Source organism: Cavia porcellus, unplaced genomic scaffold (assembly GCF_034190915.1).
Source record: "Cavia porcellus strain 051 isolate PalLab524CR breed Dunkin Hartley unplaced genomic scaffold, mCavPor4.1 scaffold_26, whole genome shotgun sequence".
Taxonomy (NCBI): domain Eukaryota; kingdom Metazoa; phylum Chordata; class Mammalia; order Rodentia; family Caviidae; genus Cavia; species Cavia porcellus.
This window is the reverse complement of record NW_026947509.1, coordinates 39,194,946-39,205,229: the sequence shown is the minus strand read 5'-3', so window position 1 is coordinate 39,205,229 and position 10,284 is coordinate 39,194,946. Positions and strand designations below refer to the sequence as shown.

The 10,284-nt window shown below is 36.7% G+C and overlaps 1 protein-coding gene across 3 annotated transcripts in view; it reads left to right on the top strand.

Annotated features, from left to right (window-relative positions):
* Nucleotides 1-4,189: 4,189 nt before the first annotated feature.
* Nucleotides 4,190-10,284, top strand: part of Nyap2 (neuronal tyrosine-phosphorylated phosphoinositide-3-kinase adaptor 2) — a 320,940-nt gene continuing 314,845 nt past the window's right edge. The window contains exons 1-2 of one of the 3 annotated variants that reach the window (XM_063237235.1): nt 4,190-4,731; nt 5,185-5,572. The gene's annotated coding sequence lies outside the window, so the exon portion shown is untranslated. Of the gene's footprint in view, nt 4,732-4,910; nt 5,573-10,284 lie in introns of those variants that run through there. The other 2 variants (XM_063237234.1, XM_063237236.1) reach the window with 2 other exon arrangements.

The following is a 10,284-nucleotide window of genomic DNA, read 5'->3' as shown; positions in this document are numbered from 1 at the left end:
AATGTTTGCGTTCTTGAAAAACTCATATGCTAAACCTCAGTCTCCAAAGGTATTTGGGGGTTGGGACCTTGGACAAGTAATTAGTTTTACAAGTGGTCCATGAACTGAGGCTTCTGTAATTAGATTAGTATTTTTATGAGAAGCAAGAAACAAACCACATCTTTCTGTTTCTTTCCCTTCTCTTGTCTCTGTCTTTCTCTCTTTTTCTCCCACCCTTCTTCCACTTTCCTTCTTCTCCTTATCTCAGCCACCATCAGAAAGCATATCCTGAAAGCCAGAAAATGAGCCTTCATCAGGATCTATGTACACCTTAATTTTGGACTTCTCAGAATGTAAAATTGGGTAGGTTACTTAGTGGGTGGTTTTTTGTTACAGACTTCTAAATTGAGACATTATTTCAGAATGCTTTTAACTTTTTTCTTTTCCTAAATAAGATCCTTGTGTTTTATGTTCAGGTGATTTTCTTATAAAATTATCACCATTTATAGTCAGTTTCAAACTGGTTACTTTGGATTTTTCATGTAGAAAAGCTATTGAATCCCTTTGAAAGGATTTTCCTTTGCAAGTACTTAGGTTTAAAATGGACAGTTTCTATTTTTAAACATCTATTCCTAATTTTACATTGAAAGAAGTATTTTATATTCAATAGGTAGGCACTTTGAATTTTCTGCTTGTGTAGGACTTGCCATGGGTTTAGATCTAAAGTAATGCATTAATTCAACATATCTCTAGCACTAGGTACATGTATTTCCTATGCTGGAACTCTGGAAACAGAATGGAGGGAATTCCATTTCTAAGGAGTCCCGCATAGGCACATATAAAATATAACGGGCATGTTTAATATGAAAAAGCTCATAATTTTATTCTTAGTAACTCACTGGATATTTTATATAGAGACCAGTACCCACTTTTGACTGTGGTTCATTAGACCAGGCTACCAGATTATGAAAGATCTAATATTTAGAACTTGAGTAGATATCGTTCACTCAGAGAAAAGAAAGAATTTCTTGGAGTGATGGTCTCTGGTTCAATGGACTTGTAGATCCCTTTTTAGTAATACTTGTGTTAATTTTCAAAGGTAAATATATTTATACTCTTTCTGTAATCTTCACTAACAAATATCTGTTGACCAAAACCAAGAAAGATTGTGTCAGGTCATAAGTTTCTTGCAACACTAATATTCCATTTCTTGCTTATGTCCTCCCCTAGCAGAATGAGTGCAGGTTTTATGTACATTATTAGACTGTAAGTCTTATTTTTGTTCATCACTGAGTATCAGGATCTTAGAGCACCTGCATTGCCTCTGCTCTTCCATGACCTCTAGCTCTTATGTACTATTGCCATTGACACTTACGTTGTTATAGGCAAAACTCATGAGGAGCACATGATGCTCATTCTATGAAACCTTTCATCTCATGCTGTTACCAGAATACTAAGTGTTCCTAACTGGATGGGAAGGAGATTGGCTTTTTCAACTAGTTCACTGTAACAGAAGAGTCACCTCCTTAAGCTAAATGTAGCGTGAATAATGGAAAATTTATATATCATGGAAAACCACAAAAGGCTTTGTTTTAAATCACAACATGAATTTAGAGAGTATCCTTCTGATGGATGTCAATAAGCTCCTCAAAATTAAGTAACTGGATTACTGTATGTTAATTTTTGAATCACTTTTATGAAAAAGCCACTCCCTACCCTGTGGCCAAATTTTTAAATAAGAAACATTTTCAAGGCTGTGGCCTTCTTTCTGTGTTTGAGTTCACCAAAAAGACCCACTTATTACCAAAAGCATTCACTCCCTGCATCTGAATAGCAGAGAAAATCATACTTTTCTCTAAGAACTTTAAAAGACATATAGCATCATGAAGCATGTTCTGACTAGTTTTCTAGGGATACCAGAGGTATTTGTGCATTTTATAGCACAGGAAATGAAGCACCACATATATCTTATCTGAGTGTTTGGGATCTTTGTATTCCTCTGTTCTTACTATAAGGATTCCAACTTCAATTTTGTCCAGTGCATTTTACTCTGGATGCTATTGAAATAAGTTGAGAATTTGTGTTTGGTTCTAAGATTATTTGGAAGAGGGCATAATGCTTTTTTTATTTCATTCAGTAATACCTAAAGAAATAATTGTGGACACAGGTCCCCAAAGGTGCTGTGAACTCCTATACACTAATATACCTCCAGGGAAGAAATTACCCAATTACCAAATGTTGAAGTTTAAAATAAAGAGTGTGCTGAATTGAAAAGAAAAGTTTGCTAGGACATCATGCCTCTGAGACCTATTCTCAGATAAGAAGGGGAGAAAAAAACCATGAAAATAAAAGGGAAGAGTGGAGGCAGGCAGGCAGAAAAGGAGGAAATAGGAAAGACAGTGGAAAGGTTGGCAGATAATATGATATAGTTCCCTAAAGTTATAAATATTCAACTTAAAGGACTATTCATTATTATAAATGTACCATCTATTCTTTTAGGATACAATCCCCTTGATTTTGGAAACTTTAGGTAAAAATGGCAAATTCTCTTTGCACTGGTAGGTATCCATCAGCCTCTCCTCGCTGTCTGAATGTTCCTGGTGCATGAGACCACTGACAGAGAATCAGCATGTCGACCAATGATGCTGGGGCTTGCAGAGCGCTTGGTGAATTCTGTCCTAATCCTAATGAGCCAATGAGCAGGATGCTAGAAGCAAGCCTTTTTGTATATCTGTTTGTTTGTCTCATGTGCAAAAATAGGCTTCACACATTTTTCAAGCTCTCTGTGGTTTACAATAGGGCTGGCCAAGCCTAGTAAAGTAATCAGTCATGGTAAAATGTTTCCACTTCACAAAGTATCTTTCACATTTCACTATAAAGAATCTTTGTCACCTTTGACTGTGTGAAAGACAAATTTTATGAGCATACTTCAGAGCCAAATATAATGATACGTTAGTAAACCTCTTAATCACAGTGTGGGGATTGTGCTAATTTGTGAATGGTACTTGAGGCAGTTTGCTGCAATGTGCTGAGGTTTTGGGACTTCCCTAGGACAGACAAAGAGACAGTGAGATAAAGACAGCGAGAGACATAGATGATAGAGCTGGAGAAGGGAGGCGAGGAAGAATTAGAGACAGTGATGTAGCCTTTTGATTTTCCCAACTATAGTATCCTTACTTCTTTTCTTCTGGAGAAGTTCTTTTATAACTTTAAACAGAAATCCCCTTCCACACCAAAAGGAGAGGTTCAGAAACTAGTGAGTGAGGGATGGATTTTAAGAAAGCACTTTATAACACATGAAGTCAGAAGACTGATAGCAATATAATGTGATGATTTTATCTGTGCACAGATAAAAACCAAACTTTACTAAATCATAGCGTCGTCTCAGATGGCATTTAAAAATGAAGAAGGCAAGCTTAAATTTATTATTAATTTTATGGTTAAGTGATATGTGAAAAATCACTTTACATACAGAACACATTTCTCTAAGAAATTATTTATGAATCTAAATGTTTACCTATTGGGAAAATCAGTCTGCAAGTGAAGGTCATTTGTAATAAAGGTTACTGGCAGAAAAAGTGATAGAAAAATTCTAGAGGTTGTTATTACATGAAAAGCACAGTTTTGCTCTCAGAATTGGCATTTTACCCCGACTTAAACAGGAACCTACTGCTTATTGTTAATTTTATAATATTAGAAACTTAAAATATTTTTAAAATTTACATTTTGCTATTTACTTGTAGGTAAAACCAGCTAGATAGAGACTCAGGATTTAATGGATTTCTATACAAATACACACATATATTGTACTCACACCCCATAGTTTCGTGTATGTCCAGGCACACATGTGCACACACATATACATGTTGTGACATGGGCCATAAATTATCTGCATATATTCAGTAGGAAACTGAGAACAGTGTGTAGGAAAAATAAGAAAGAAAATGAATAACTACTTTCAGCAGTGAGGCTAGAGGAGGTAATGACACACATGGGCTAATTACTTCATACATTATTTTTGCTTAAAAAAATGTGCATGTCGAGGGAGACCTTTGTTCCACGTTCCTGTGCGCTGTGCACGTTCCTTTCGAAGGGCTGGTTTTGTTCTCATGCCACGGGAGCAGGTGGCATGAGGCTGTTTTGATGAGGTTAAAAGGCTCCTCCCCTCTTTCCCCAAGCAGCAGCCCGAAGTACGTCAGCAGTAATTGTGTGCGTGGCTGTGCTGTGCTGTGCGAGGAGGGTGGAAGCAAAATTGATATCAAATAAGGGTCTCAAACTGAGATCCGGATGTTCCTTTTAAGTTGTTGCTCATTTTAGTAGCCTCACCGGGGGTGAAAAGCTTATACCTTAGGCACCCTCTGTAGTAGGAAGAGTCATTCTTTATGGATTTATATTTTTCTACTCCAGAAGGACTAAACTGGTGCTACAGTGGATATAAATGAAGGGCTTTCTTTACCCTCTTTTCATTTTACTATTTACTGATCAGACTTCAGCTCAGTTGGATAAGAGAGAGAGGTTCTGTTGCCTAAATGTGAGGTCTTTACTGAGGATGGGAGCCCCCAGGGAGCCCAAATCCAAAGTAGAACGATGCTGTTTTCGGGTTTCTGGCCCTTTCTTCAGCTGCTGCTTCTCCCTTCTCCACTGGGCCTAGGGAGCAGGAACTATCCAAGGTGCTAGGATGCCGGCAGCTTTGCCTTTCAATGCAGACGAATTGCAGGAGCAGAAGAGAGAGATTACTGCTCATTTCAGAAGGTAGGTTCTTTTGTTTCAGAATCCCTGATTAATCAGCAGCAGCATCAACAGACTAAGGAGCTGGAGAGGAGAGGGAGAAGCAGGAAGGGAGGGAGTCAAGGGTAGGGAGGGAGCTAGTGGAGCGCGAGAGAGAATGAGAGAGAGAGAGAGAGAGAGAGAGAGAGAGAGAGAGAGAGAGAGAGAGCTCGGTTGTCACGGGGGAGGGACGATGCCACAAGGCAGCCTGCTCTAAACCTTCTGTACGTAAGTGGCAAGGAAAAAGAGCATCTTTTTGGATGAAAGGAGACATTTAGAGAAGACGTGTCTGATCTTTTTGTTTGTTTGTTTTGTTTTCATTTATTTTTGTCTCACAGAATATAATCAAATGAGGTACCTTAGCCAGCCTGGTGATTGTTTTGGGTCTTGCAATCAGCTGTGTAACAAAGTGAGTAAAATCGTCCAATTTCTTCCCAGCTGGACCTGGAAGGAGAGGGACTGTGTGTTCATCCCCACCCATTAGCTATGCCCTCCTTTCTCCGAATGTCGATTTAAGAAAGAGAGCACCTGTCTTCTGTCACTGCATCTTCCTAGTAAACTTTAAAGGCCATTTTATCTGGTAGGAAGAACATCGAGAATGCTCTGATTTCTAGTGATGCAGAATCTGGGATTCGACACTTTTCCCATCCTCATACGATGCACTTTAATTGAAGAAAAACTGAGCTGAACTACAAGTCTCTTTCTTATGGTGCTGGATTACTCCTACAGAACTGCCCTGAGACCAACGTGAGCGAGCAAGGGCTCTGGCAGACCCAAGTCACCTTCTGATTATTGCACTTAGCTCTCCCTGGGGACTTAAATTTTGGTATGTATCTCATTTTTTCAGATTCTCTAAGCATGCTAATTAAATCCAGCACTACACAGATCAAGCAGTCTGGTTATAAAATGGAATGGATTTTATAGCTAGAGATACTTAAGGTTGAAGTTTGCATATTTTATTAGGTAGAGCAGAAATAAAGCCACAGTGAAGGCATCCAGAGCTTTAGGGAGCCTTGGGCTATTTTTACTCCCTTGCCCACTGAGTTCCATTACCATGGAAATGGTTAAACTAGGTTTTCATTAGTAAAATAAGCCATGTTGAATTATTAACAGCATTAAAAATATTTTCCAAGGTATTAATTGGCATTCGAGTTGTGCATGTTAGCTATTTATCTACTATTCCGTACCATAAATATTTTACAACAGTGTCTTAATAGATTTGTGTCAGCAAGTGAGAGCCTAGTTTTACATTCTCAGAAAAAAAATACAGTGCCACAAAAAAGATGTCAAACTACCAGATATACACCAAGGCTGATACTGCTTGTACCTGACTAATCAGACATAAATTCTCTGAGATATATATTTTAATATCAACCACTATTTGGAAGCTCTCACTAGCCTCATCATAATCAATATTTTCACAGAACTTTAGGTGGAGTCATTTTTACTCGGGACATGTATTTATTTTGTTGGAGCATCTCCAGTCTGGTTTTTCAATGGTATGAAAATATTATGAGAAATAAATGTAGGTGTTTTGTGTTTGAATGAACTGCTGCATTCAGTAAGACTGCACATTCAGACTGAGAAATATTAAAGTTGTTAAAGTATCCTAGGAATGTATTTTTTCTAAATATATTTATAAAAGAAGGGTGGCCAGCTGAAGATGTTACAGGGTATAGCCTTAGAATTTTCACATCCAAAATGTATAATCAAGCAACTAGGGAATATTTACTACAGAGCAAGAATGAAAATTTACTTATAATTCTACACATTTTAGACAGTGCTTGCATATTTTTACATACTGTCAAGCATTAGCTGCACAAATTAAGAGCCAAATGTGAGCCATAGATGCTGAAATGGTTTTGTTTTCCTAGGGAAAGTGCAACATATGTTATCTAATTCAGGCAAGACAGGAGCTCTGGGAAAAAATAACAATTTAGAGAATTTGTGGAAACAGACCTGAGAAAAATGTTATAACTTCAGAAAGGTCTAAAGCAAAGTCTAAGGCTTGAAGCATCTAGAAAGTTCAGAGAAAGAAGTGTAAAAATTCCAAGAAGAGGAACATTGGCTATTGTTTGAAATACATAAATCAGTCATAGACTCTCAGTTCAATTAGATAGTTGTATTGTAGCTCCAGTCAGCAATTTATTAAACTGACTGTACCTACTTTTCAAATACTGCCTTGTAAGCGTCTGGACTCCACTGGTACCTTAGTCACTAGCACTTTTTAGAGCCACTAGTATTAGAGAAGTGTGCATTCTCTTACAATCATTGGCAGAAGGCACTGTGGCAATCTGGAATTCGGAGGAAACGTCTGAGTTTTTATGCTATCACATATAAATGATCTATGCCCATCATGCCAACTTGTGGAAGAGAGCTAGTGAAGAAAAACTCACAGCAAAGTAATCTACTGTCTGAGAAAAAAGCAATCAGTGTCTTTGTAGTCCTCTCAGCAGGCTTAGTTGGTTGTAACTTCAACATTTCCCATTTTGGGCAAAACAGCTGCATTTTGATGATAGTGAGGATAAGAAAATGAGCATGATAATTTGTGGGCTTGGGGATAAAATTTTAAGCATGATTAGAGTGGAATGATGAGACAAATGTTTGACAGATTATAAGATCTTGTAAGAAAAACAATTTTGTTATGATTTACATGGGTTATGGATCATAACCAGGCTATCTAGTTTGGTGTTTTGGTCCTATTATGTGAAGTCATCAAATTTTAGCTATTAATTGGCATGATTTTCACACATGTACATAAAGTTTGAGTACAAATAATTATATTTTACACACAGTGTGTTTTTGAAGTGGTCAAGTGCATGCAAGAGTGCAAAAGATTGCCTTTTTTCCTGCTGACCAATAACAAATAATAGTCAGAAATGCTCTGCAAAACTTTTACTGGATCATTATTGCGTGACAAAATATTGCTTTCTTTTAGGACAGTGCACTAGTTGGAATGGGAGAGAAAATTAAATTTTGATAACTCAAATTCTAATAAATTATTTCAGTATTAAAACAAGTATTGTTTGAAAGTCTCAGAAATATAGAAAGGATGGAGACTAGAAAACTTTCCCATCTGCGAATAGAATGAAAACATACATGTGAAGTAGAAGTAAAGTGCTCATGTGTATCTTGCATGTATTAAGCTTCCTGTTCATTACAAATAGCAGTCTAACAATGGTCTAAAATAAATTTTACCATATTATTTTCATATTTTCATAAGATTATCTGGCAGCATTAACAACAGACTAAAATTTAACAAAATTCCTATGGAACTTCAGCCTTACCAAGTACTTCTCCCCCAAACCAGAGCTTTTTAGTCTTCTACTTCTTGGTATAGATGGGAAATATACAGGTAAATGCAGTTGTATCAACTTTATTTCTTGGAAAAGCAAAGTTGCAGAAGGGGGACAGGTTCATTAAAGGTATTTTGGGTCAATACTTAGAATATTAAAAACATTAGCATCCATAAGACTAGAGAGATTGTTTACTCACAACTTCTAGGACATACACAGCTGTGCTTTTGGTAAATGGGAGTATAAAGTCTATTGTAAGCTCTACCTGGCAAGTTAATGTACACCTCCATCTAAACTAGGCTTTTTGGAACTGGAATGCTTGATATCACAAGGCATGCAGTTACACTAGTGGAGGAATTTGTTCTGAATTATAAGCAAAAAGAAGGGAAGTGATTCAACACAAATGAGAGGGAAGTTGGCATGCTGCATATTTATCTGACTCTCTGTACATCTTTCCTTGAGCAACCATAACTAATCAAAAGTCTTTTGTGTTATAGGGGACTCAATCTGGACAAAGATTGGTACCACATTAAACATCCTTTGTTAATTGAGGCTGCACATAATTGATACTTTAATTGACAAAGAATATATCCTGCATAAATGCTTGATTTGATTAACTTCAATTATATATATTTCTTTTTTTTTTCTTTATTTTAACATTGAGTATCCTGGAGTGTTACACTTTCTGTGTTCCTTGAATGGAAACAGTAGTTACAGAAAAAAAATGGATTTTAAAATTTTGTCTTCTTTGAATCCCATTTAGACATAACCAATTTGTGTTCTGCATGTGTACAGAAAGGATAATTTTATATCTGAGGAAGCAACTGTAAAGAAAAGTAATCCTACCTCAGTTCAGTACAGGTAAAAACAGTGATGCTTTTGGAAAAAAGAAAATAAGTTGTTTAACTCAATGCAAACTTAAGTATTTGGGTAGGATGGTAAGAGTCCTCTGGATTTAGACTGGTGTATTCTGGCTCATGTGGGTGAAATTACAAATTCAGGAAAGGTTAACAATATTATACAAAGTAATCTTTGTGAAGGGTGTGGTCAATTGGACACAGTATAAGCAACAAAGTTACAGAAGCAAATAAAATAAAGCTGAACAAATAGTCACCATTTGTATTAAAGCCTGTTTCTGTGCTTTTATATGCTTGTTCCCCATTCTACCATTCTATCCTCAGTAAGTTAAACATTAAACAAAAGGAGTCTCTTGTGAATACAGAGTACAGCTGTGGAGAAAAGATATAATGTGAAGACACCAAGTTATGTGTAGATTGTGCAGGGATTCCAACTTAGTCATTTAGGTGATTTCTCAGAATGTTGACCATAAATTCCAAGAAGTACATGCACAATGTATTATATCGATTGATACTATACATTTAAGGAAAATATTTTTGCCCTTAAAATAAAGACCAGATACTGTGCCACTTTTTAGCAATTGCTCCAGGACAGTGGGTAGGTAGGTCTAAAAATCTCTAATTTGTTTTGAGAAAACCTGGCTGCAGACATTTACTGCTTCAATCAAAAGCAAATCTCAAATCTCACCCACTGTAGTGTCATTGTCTTGTGCCCTAATTTGAGATGCAGTGAGATAGATTCTTACTTATTGATAAATTGAGACACTCTGCCTTGAGGAAAGGACATCATTTGCCTCAACGAATATAATCTTCTAAAATGCCAACTGAGCAACTGGTGCTGAAGTCAAGCCTTTGTGAACACTCATACAGATGCCATGAAAGGAGCAGGAATAATCTGGATTTGATATCCAACATTCGAACTACATCTAAGTCCTGATGGTATAGAACACATTTTATTCAATGAGTATCTTAGTTGTAAATATGTGTTTCTGAAAGATTTATGATCTTGTCTGTTTTCATGACATCAAGGGTAAAAAGGAAGATTATATGAGGTTCACTTATCTTTAGTGAGTCTATGAATCAACTAAGGTTCAGTTACCTGAGAAATCTCATTAGCTCGGAGGGCAGAGTCCAAGAGTTTAAGAGATGGAGTAAGTTTCAGGGTCCATAGGTCCTACTTCCCTTATTTTCTAGATGTGGACAATAGGGCCAATGCATCAGTGGTAGGTCAGGAAGCCTTTGGTTGGCAAACAATGTGTTAATTCCTATTTCATCCACTGGTACAATGGTGACTAAGGAAGTTGATCTACTCAAATAGCCTGGTCATATGTGTTTCAAAGTAAACTCTTGTTTATCAAGGTGTTATATTCTTACTAAATATAATC